Below are 10,259 nucleotides of genomic sequence, written 5' to 3' on the forward strand. Positions count from 1 at the left end.
TCTTTGGGGTGGTTCCCTGCCGATGTTATGCATTTATTAAATATAGCTTGGAACAGGTATCTTGATAATGGCGTTCCATCAATGTGTGATACGAAGAAATTACTTTGTGATCTGATGGTTAGATATGTTTTTACTATTGTTACCCGACTCAGTGTACCGTTTGTGGGTTGTAGAAGTACCCAAGTACCCCTGCCCGCTGGAACCGTTTTCGATTGGTGTATGCGCACACGTATTGCATTATTGGCTATAACTACTTCCTGGTGTAATAAGCGTCCACTGGTGGTAATTTTGGATTGAGGGACTAATTCGCTTATACATAGCGCCCCGAAGAAGGCGATCACAAATGCAGTAGACATTAGTGTTGCTTCAAATTGTGAGTGTCATGTTAATGGTGTTAGGGATAAGATGTGAGAAATCAGTTTTAGTGACACGGGACGGGACGTCTACATTCCTTACTTGGCTGACCCCTTTTCCACCCTTTTATGGATTGTCTGATGATGAATCTTTGTCACATCTCCCCAATTCAGTAGTTGGAAGTGAAATGCTACTCTGGTCAGACACCGCTGCGCTGACGCCCCTGATATGCCCCTCATCATTAGCTGGTGGAGAAATTCTATGGTGACTTGTGATCTGGCTTGTTCACATTGGTCAACCCGTCTGCCTGCTACTAGTCGTGTCCACTCTTCCCATGCCTTACCGTATGCTTGACACGTTGACGGGGCAACTGACGCTCTGATTAATGGCATCAACTATTCGCCACTAGATCCCATAGGGAGGGTGGGCAACTGTTGCCCGATGGGTGGGCGTTGTGGAAGAGCTCTGTGAAAATCTGCCAATTGAATTGTTATAAAGCGTTAGCAGCAGCTTTATACCCCTCAGCATAGTGGCTAGCGCGGACCCATACATTGTGTTTTAGGCACAGGAATACTAGCCTGCGTAGTAGGCCTAGCACTGGGAGAGACGATGATGCCATCTTATTAATGCAGTGCGCTAGGCTGGTGTTTTGTGTTATGAAGCGTATATTTTGTTAGCCAGGCACGCGCCCCATATTTCTATTGCTACCACTATTGGGAAAAATTATTTTCAGGGCTAGATGCAGCTAAAAATTATTATTAATTTCAAAGCTGGTGGAGCTTGGTATAGATGGCCTAATACAATGAGTCCCACACACTGCTAGAAGCCCAAATATTTTTTCAGAGGTAGATGTAGATAAAAATTATTTTTAATTTGCAACCTGATGGAGGTCAGTATAGATGGACTAATAGAGAAAGTCCCACACACTGCTAGAAGGCCAAATATTTTTTCAGAGCTAGATGCAGATAAAAATTATATTCAATTTGCAACCTGATGGAGGTCAGTATAGATGGACTAATAGAACAAGTCCCACACACAGCTAGAAGCCCAAATATTTTTTCAGAGGTACTGTAGATGCAGATAAAAATTATTTTTAATTTGCAACCTGATGGAGGTCAGTATAGATGGACTAACACAACAAGTCCCACACACAGCTAGAAGCCCAATATTTTTTCAGAGCTAGATGCAGACAAAAAATTATTTTGAATTTGCAACCTGATGGAGGTCAGTATAGATGGACTAATAGAGAAAGTCCCACACACTGCTAGAAGGCCCAATATTTTTTCAGAGGTAGATGCAGAAAAAAATATATTCAGTTTGCAACCTGATGGAGGTCAGTATAGATGGACTGATACAACAAGTCCCACACACAGCTAGAAGCCCAATATTTTTTCAGAGGTAGATGCAGAAAAAAATATATTCAGTTTGCCACCTGATGGAGGTCTGTATAGATGGATTAATAGAACAAGTCCCACACACAGCTAGAAGCCCAATATTTTTTCAGAGGTAGATGCAGAAAAAAATATATTCAGTTTGCAACCTGATGGAGGTCTGTATAGATGGATTAATAGAACAAGTCCCACACACAGCTAGAAGCCCAATATTTTTTCAGAGGTAAATGCAGAAAAAAATATATTCAGTTTGCAACCTGATGGAGGTCTGTATAGATGGATTAATAGAACAAGTCCCACACACAGCTAGAAGCCCAATATTTTTTCAGAGGTAGATGCAGAAAAAAATATATTCAGTTTGCAACCTGATGGAGGTCTGTATAGATGGATTAATAGAACAAGTCCCACACACAGCTAGAAGACCAATATTTTTTCAGAGGTAGATGCAGAAAAAAATATATTCAGTTTGCAACCTGATGGAGGTCAGTATAGATGGACTAATACAACAAGTCCCACACACAGCTAGAAGCCCAATATTTTTTCAGAGCTAGATGCAGACAAAAAATTATTTTGAATTTTCAACCTGATGGAGGTCAGTATAGATGGACTAATAGAGAAAGTCCCACACACTGCTAGAAAGCCACATATTTTTTCAGAGGTAGATGCAGAAAAAAATATATTCAGTTTGCAACCTGATGGAGGTCTGTATAGATGGATTAATAGAATAAGTCCCACACACAGCTAGAAGCCCAATATTTTTTCAGAGGTAGATGCAGAAAAAAATATATTCAGTTTGCAACCTGATGGAGGTCTGTATAGATGGATTAATAGAACAAGTCCCACACACAGCTAGAAGCCCAAATATTTTTTCAGAGGTAGATGCAGATAAAAATTATTTTTAATTTGCAACCTGATGGAGGTCAGTATAGATGGACTAATAGAGAAAGTCCCACACACTGCTAGAAGGCCAAATATTTTTTCAGAGCTAGATTCAGATAAAAATTATATTCAATTTGCAACCTGATGGAGGTCAGTATAGATGAACTAATAGAACAAGTCCCACACACAGCTAGAAGCCCAAATATTTTTTCAGAGGTACTGTAGATGCAGATAAATATTATTTTTAATTTGCAACCTGATGGAGGTCAGTATAGATGGACTAAAACAACAAGTCCCACACACAGCTAGATGCCCAATATTTTTTCAGAGCTAGATGCAGACAAAAAATTATTTTGAATTTGCAACCTGATGGAGGTCAGTATAGATGGACTAATAGAGAAAGTCCCACACACCGCTAGAAGGCCAAATATTTTTTCAGAGCTAGATGCAGAAAAAAATTATATTCAGTTTGCAACCTGATGGAGGTCAGTATAGATGGACTAATAGAGAAAGTCCCACACACTGCTAGAAGGCCACATATTTTTTCAGAGGTAGTTGCAGAAAAAAATATATTCAGTTTGCAACCTGATGGAGGTCTGTATAGATGGATTAATAGAACAAGTCCCACACACAGCTAGAAGCCCAATATTTTTTCAGAGGTAGATGCAGAAAAAAATATATTCAGTTTGCAACCTGATGGAGGTCAGTATAGATGGACTAATACAACAAGTCCCACACACAGCTAGAAGCCCAATATTTTTTCAGAGGTAAATGCAGAAAAAAATATATTCAGTTTGCAACCTGGTGGAGGTCTGTATAGATGGATTAATAGAACAAGTCCCACACACAGCTAGAAGCCCAAATATTTTTTCAGAGGTAGATGCAGATAAAAATTATTTTTAATTTGCAACCTGATGGAGGTCAGTATAGATGGACTAATAGAGAAAGTCCCACACACTGCTAGAAGGCCAAATATTTTTTCAGAGCTAGATGCAGATAAAAATTATATTCAATTTGCAACCTGATGGAGGTCAGTATAGATGGACTAATAGAACAAGTCCCACACACAGCTAGAAGCCCAAATATTTTTTCAGAGGTACTGTAGATGCAGATAAAAATTATTTTTAATTTGCAACCTGATGGAGGTCAGTATAGATGGACCAATACAACAAGTCCCACACACAGCTAGAAGCCCAATATTTTTTCAGAGGTAGATGCAGAAAAAAATATATTCAGTTTGCAACCTGATGGAGGTCTGTATAGATGGATTAATAGAACAAGTCCCACACACAGCTAGAAGCCCAATATTTTTTCAGAGGTAGATGCAGAATAAATATATATTCAGTTTGCAACCTGATGGAGGTCAGTATAGATGGACTAATACAACAAGTCCCACACACAGCTAGAAGCCCAATATTTTTTCAGAGCTAGATGCAGAAAAAAATTATATTCAATTTGCAACCTGATGGAGGTCAGTATAGATGGACTAATAGAATGATGCTATGCCCAAAAGATTTTACTTCACTAGGTGCAGTAAAAAAATTGGTATTCTATACACAGGTGGTATATCTTGCAACACAGATAGGCTACTCCACTGACTAACACACTCTGCAATAGGCCAAAAAGGATTAGCTTTGCTAGATTCAGCCAAATGCTGTGAAAAAAACTTGCACAGCACTGGCACAGACCTGCCTGGCAAAAACTGATAGGAACTGATGTAACCTAGTCCTGAAAAGGAATCCAATTACAATTAGTCTTTACTCCCACAACCTATCTATTTAAGAGCACAGACCTGCCTCATAAAAGTCATAGGAAATGATGTAACCTAGTCCTTAAAAGGACTGCAATCACAACTATTCCCTACTCCCAAGCTATCTGTAGATTTGTGCGAAAATTGGCTTGAAATTACCAAGGTATAGCGCACACAGCAACAGCGGTGCCGTCTAACACGCAGCTGCAGCAGTGAGAAAATGGTGGCGACGGGGAAAATGGCTTGGTCTTATAGGGCAAGGACATGTGACATACACTGCCAATGACACATGCCCTTGCTTGTGTGAAAAAAAGCACTTCGCTCCGTGTGTGCGCTGCTGATAGGCTGACAGATTGCACCTCCCCACTGTAAATGCGGGGAAGAGAAAAAAAAAATGGAGATCTTCATTGTTCCTGCAGAGATCCATCCCCTGCACCTCCCCCCACCCCGCTGTACACTCAAACTGCGTATTAACATTAATTTTCATCATTACTGAGAAAAAATCCAGTTATGATTTTGGTGCACGAACAGTTATCGAACATAACCTCGAACAGCCGAATTTTTCTCAAATTGTTCGTGTTCGCCGAACGGCTCGAACATCGCCCAAAACAGCTCGAATTTGAGATTGGCGAACAGTCCGAGTAGAACAACGCTCATCTCTATTGCAAAACTTCTGCTCATCCAGAAGTCACTAAAGATTTTTCATGGTGTGCTAAAAGGTTCCATCGGAAAGATAATTCAAGTAGAGTTGGTGCAAATCAAAGTTCATATCCCAGTCCATCAGCCACGGCAGTGGTCTGTGTTCGCTGGAAAAAAGGAGGATTTGCACCACATACCTGATGGCACCCTCTGAGCTTTGTTTGATTGGTGGTGTGATGCACAAGTGACATCTCACCCGGCTGACTAATCAAAAGAAGATCTACAGATGCTGTTAAGCTGGTTCTACAAATACAATCCATAGATTACAGACCATTTCTGTGGGGGATAGACTTGGGAATGTGGAAATTGATCTACTCAGATAATTTGTCAAAATGTTACATGAAATTAAATGCAGCTGCAGGATTTGAACCTACTCGGGAAGACCCCAATGGATTACTAGTCCATCACCTTAACCATTTGGCCACAACTACTCAGACACTGTATCATTCTTATGAGTTTCACACCTTTCTTATAGCACCATGATCAATATCAGTGATTATCCTTCTGGAAGACATTTCAGAAAATGGAAGATTTCAATTGGAAACCAAATTCCAGGCCTCACTGAAATGTAAAAATCTGATTTAAAGGTATCATCAATTGGAACCTTTTACAGTTCAAGGTTTATTAAAATTCATAAGGCGGATTTAGAGTGACTTTGTTCCAAACACCTCCTGAAAAAGGCTTTGAAAATGCTCAATAGTTTGAACAGATTAATTTCCATGCAAAAAGACTTGCTGTTCATATGATCAGGTATTGAGCGTCTTTTCACCTCATTAAGTTTCCCAAAACGCCAAGCGGTTAACAGAAGTGAGCATATCATTTTTCAGGTATATTTTGCTTGCTTTATACTTGCTATACAAGTCAATGAGTAGGTTAGAAAGACCCCTGGAAGGTTCCTGAGTGACGTTCACAGCATTTTGCGAGCAAAAAAGAAACGTAAACAAACTCATTTGATGCCCAAAACAATACTTAGAAAAACATCACCAAACTATGTTTACAAAAATGCTGGAAAACACTAAAAAGGGTGATTCAGGAAAAGAATCGCTGTCGTTTCTTGAGGCAGTTTCGGCTTGAAATCCTGGTCAGTTTCAACCACCTGGAAAAAGTGTCATGCGAACTTTGGCACAAGTCATAGAGTACGATTGCTTGGTGTGACATAGATGATATGAGTTTTGCTTCATGAAGTCAAATTTAACTTTTGAGTTAAACTTTCTTGATAGATAGATCTTTTTGCCATGTGGATTTTAACTTTCTCTTTTTATGTTGGCAAATTGAGTGTGAGCAGAAAAGATAGAACCGCTGTGCACAAAGAATTTCTCAGGTTCCACTGAGATTTAAACTCAGATCGCTGGATTCAGAGTCCAGAGTGCTAACCATTACACCATGGAACCACATGACCAATGAAGCTGGCTAGATTTTCTTTTGAAAACACTAAAAGAGCATGTGTAAATAGTGGAAATGTGAGAAATTCACTCTTAATCCAGTGATCTGAGTTCTAATCTCAGTGGAACCTGGGAATTCATGCATTATGATGAAAACTGGTTCTAAAGCTGTCCCGCAAATGTATATCTAACACACATTGGTAAATTAATGTCTCCTCCCTTTTTATTCCACAAGTGTGCTTAAAGTTCCATGATATCACAACAAGGACAGTTTTAAAATGTTGATGAAATCTGGCTAATAATTAGCATGCTGGATCTATCAGCTGGAAAAAGGGTGAGAAAAAAAGAAATTGCAAAACTTCTGCTCATCCAGAAGTCACTAAAGATTTTTCATGGTGTGCTAAAAGGTTCCATCGGAAAGATAATTCAAGTAGAGTTGGTGCAAATCAAAGTTCATATCCCAGTCCATCAGCCACGGCAGTGGTCTGTGTTCGCTGGTAAAAAGGAGGATTTGCACCACATACCTGATGGCACCCTCTGAGCTTTGTTTGATTGGTGGTGTGATGCACAAGTGACATCTCACCCGGCTGACTAATCAAAAGAAGATTTACAGATGCTGTTAAGCTGGTTCTGCAAATACAATCCATAGATTACAGACCATTTCTGTGGGGGATAGACTTGGGAATGTGGAAATTGATCTACTCAGATAATTCGTCAAAATGTTACATGAAGTTAAGCGTAGTTGGCAGGATTTGAACCTACGCGGGAAGACCCCAATGGATTTCTAGTCTATCGCCTTGACCACTCGGCCACAACTACTCAGACGCTGTTTCATTCTTATGAGTTTCACACCTTTTCTTATAGCACCATGATCAATATCAGTGATTATCCTTCTGGAAGACATTTCAGAAAATGGAAGATTTCAATTGGAAACAAAATTCCAGGCCTCACTGAAATGTAAAAATCTGATTTAAAGGTATCATCAATTGGAACCTTTTACAGTTCAAGGTTTATTAAAATTCATAAGGCGGAATTAGAGTGACTTTGTTCCAAACACCTCCTGAAAAAGGCTTTGAAAATGCTCAATAGTTTGAAGAGATTCATTTCCATGCAAAACGACTTGCTGTTCATATGATCAGGTATTGAGCGTCTTTTAACCTCATTAAGTTTCCCAAAACGCCAAGCGGTTAACAGAAGTGAGCATATAATTTTTCAGGTATATTTTGCTTGCTTTATACTTGCTATACAAGTCAATGAGTAGGTTAGAAAGACCCCTGGAAGGTTCCTGAGTGACGTTCACAGCATTTTGCGAGCAAAAAAGAAACTTAAACAAACTCATTTGATGCCCAAAACAATACTTAGAAAAACATCACCAAACTATGTTTACAAAAATGTTGGAAAACACTAAAAAGGGTGATTCAGGAAAAGAATCGCTGTCGTTTCTTGAGGCCGTTTCGGCTTGAAATCCTGGTCAGTCTCAACCACCTGTAAAAAGTGTCATGCGAACATTGGCACAAGTCATAGAGTACGATTGCTTGGTGTGACATAGATGATATGAGTTTTGCTTCATGAAGTCAAGTTTAACTTTTGAGTTAAACTTTCTTGATAGATAGATCTTTTTGCCATGTGGATTTTAACTTTCTCTTTTTATGTTAAACCATGTGCATTGGCAAATTGAGTGTGAGCAGAAAAGATAGAAACGCTGTGCACAAAGAATTTCTCAGGTTCCACTGAGATTTAAACTCAGATCGCTGGATTCAGAGTCCAGAGTGCTAACCATTACACCATGGAACCACATGACCAACGAAGCTGGCTGGATTTTCTTTTGAAAACAGTAAAAGAGCATGTGTAAATAGTGGAAATGTGAGAAATTCACTCTTAATCCAGTGATCTGAGTTCTAATCTCAGTGGAACCTGGGAATTCATGCATTATGATGAAAACTGGTTCTAAAGCTGTCCCGCAAATGTATATCTAACACACATTGGTAAATTAATATCTCCTCCCTTTTTGTTCCACAAGTGTGCTTAAAGTTCCATGATATCACAACAAGGACAGTTTTAAAATGTTGATGAAATCTGGCTAATAATTAGCGTGCTGGATCTATCAGCTGCAAAAAGGGTGAGAAAAAAAGAAATTGCAAAACTTCTGCTCATCCAGAAGTCACTAAAGATTTTTCATGGTGTGCTAAAAGGTTTCATCGGAAAGATAATTCAAGTAGAGTTGGTGCAAATCAAAGTTCATATCCCAGTCCATCAGCCACGGCAGTGGTCTGTGTTCGCTGGAAAAAAGGAGGATTTGCACCACATACCTGATGGCACCCTCTGAGCTTTGTTTGATTGGTGGTGTGATGCACAAGTGACATCTCACCCGGCTGACTAATCAAAAGAAGATCTACAGATGCTGTTAAGCTGGTTCTACAAATACAATCCATAGATTACAGACCATTTCTGCGGGGGATAGACTTGGGAATGTGGAAATTGATCTACTCAGATAATTCGTCAAATTGTTACATGAAGTTAAACGTAGTTGGCAAGATTTGAACCTACACGGGAAGACCCCAATGGATTTCTAGTCCATTGCCTTAGCCACTCGGCCACAGCTACGCAGACATTGTTTCATTCTTATGAGTTTCACACCTTTTCTTATAGCACCATGATCAATATCAGTGATTATCCTTCTGGAAGACATTTCAGAAAATGGAAGATTTCAATTGGAAACAAAATTCCAGGCCTCACTGAAATGTAAAAATCTGATTTAAAGGTATCATCAATTGGAACCTTTTACAGTTCAAGGTTTATTAAAATTCATAAGGCGGATTTAGAGTGACTTTGTTCCAAACACCTCCTGAAAAAGGCTTTGAAAATGCTCAATAGTTTGAACAGATTCATTTCCATGCAAAAGACTTGCTGTTCATATGATCAGGTATTGAGCGTCTTTTAACCTCATTAAGTTTCCCAAAACGCCAAGCGGTTAACAGAAGTGAGCATATCATTTTTCAGGTATATTTTGCTTGCTTTATACTTGCTATACAAGTCAATGAGTAGGTTAGAAAGACCCCTGGAAGGTTCCTGAGTGACGTTCACAGCATTTTGCGAGCAAAAAAGAAACTTAAACAAACTCATTTGATGCCCAAAACAATACTTAGAAAAACATCACCAAACTATGTTTACAAAAATGCTGGAAAACACTAAAAAGGGTGATTCAGGAAAAGAATTGCTGTCGTTTCTTGAGGCCGTTTCGGCTTGAAATCCTGGTCAGTTTCAACCACCTGGAAAAAGTGTCATGCGAACATTGGCACAAGTCATAGAGTACGATTGCTTGGTGTGACATAGATGATATGAGTTTTGCTTCATGAAGTCAAGTTTAACTTTTGAGTTAAACTTTCTTGATAGATAGATTTTTTTTTGCCATGTGGATTTTAACTTTCTCTTTTTATGTTAAACCATGTGCATTGGCAAATTGAGTGTGAGCAGAAAATATAAAACCACTGTCCACAAAGAATTTCTCAGGTGTCACTGAGATTTGAACTCAGATCACTGGATTCAGAGACCAGAGTCCTAACCCTTACACCATTGAACCATATGACCAATGAAGCTGGCTGGATTTTCTTTTGAAAATGGTAAAAGAGCATGTGTACATTGTGGAAATGTGAGAAATTCACTCTGAATCCAGTGATCTGAGTTCTAATCTCAGTGGAACCTGGGAAATTCATGCATTATGATCAGTGTTGAGCCACCTCCGTAGAGTTCAAGTTCGGTTCGGTTCGTCGAACACCCTTGTGTTCGCCAAACTGTTCGTCGAAC

The 10,259-nt window shown here is 39.2% G+C and overlaps 3 non-coding genes across 3 annotated transcripts; all 3 read right to left on the reverse strand.

Moving 5' to 3' along the window:
* Positions 1–6,392: 6,392 nt before the first annotated feature.
* On the reverse strand, positions 6,393–6,464 carry TRNAQ-CUG (transfer RNA glutamine (anticodon CUG)). The gene has a single exon. It is a non-coding gene; the product is annotated as a tRNA-Gln (tRNA).
* A 728-nt stretch (positions 6,465–7,192) lies between these two features.
* Positions 7,193–7,274, reverse strand: TRNAS-AGA (transfer RNA serine (anticodon AGA)). The gene has a single exon. It is a non-coding gene; the product is annotated as a tRNA-Ser (tRNA).
* A 903-nt stretch (positions 7,275–8,177) lies between these two features.
* On the reverse strand, positions 8,178–8,249 carry TRNAQ-CUG (transfer RNA glutamine (anticodon CUG)). The gene has a single exon. It is a non-coding gene; the product is annotated as a tRNA-Gln (tRNA).
* Between the last annotated feature and the right edge of the window lie 2,010 nt (positions 8,250–10,259).

The sequence above is a fragment of the Phyllobates terribilis genome, unplaced genomic scaffold (genome assembly GCF_046119375.1).
Source record: "Phyllobates terribilis strain yellow unplaced genomic scaffold, ASM4611937v1 Scaffold_13__5_contigs__length_258822181, whole genome shotgun sequence".
NCBI lineage: Eukaryota > Metazoa > Chordata > Amphibia > Anura > Dendrobatidae > Phyllobates > Phyllobates terribilis.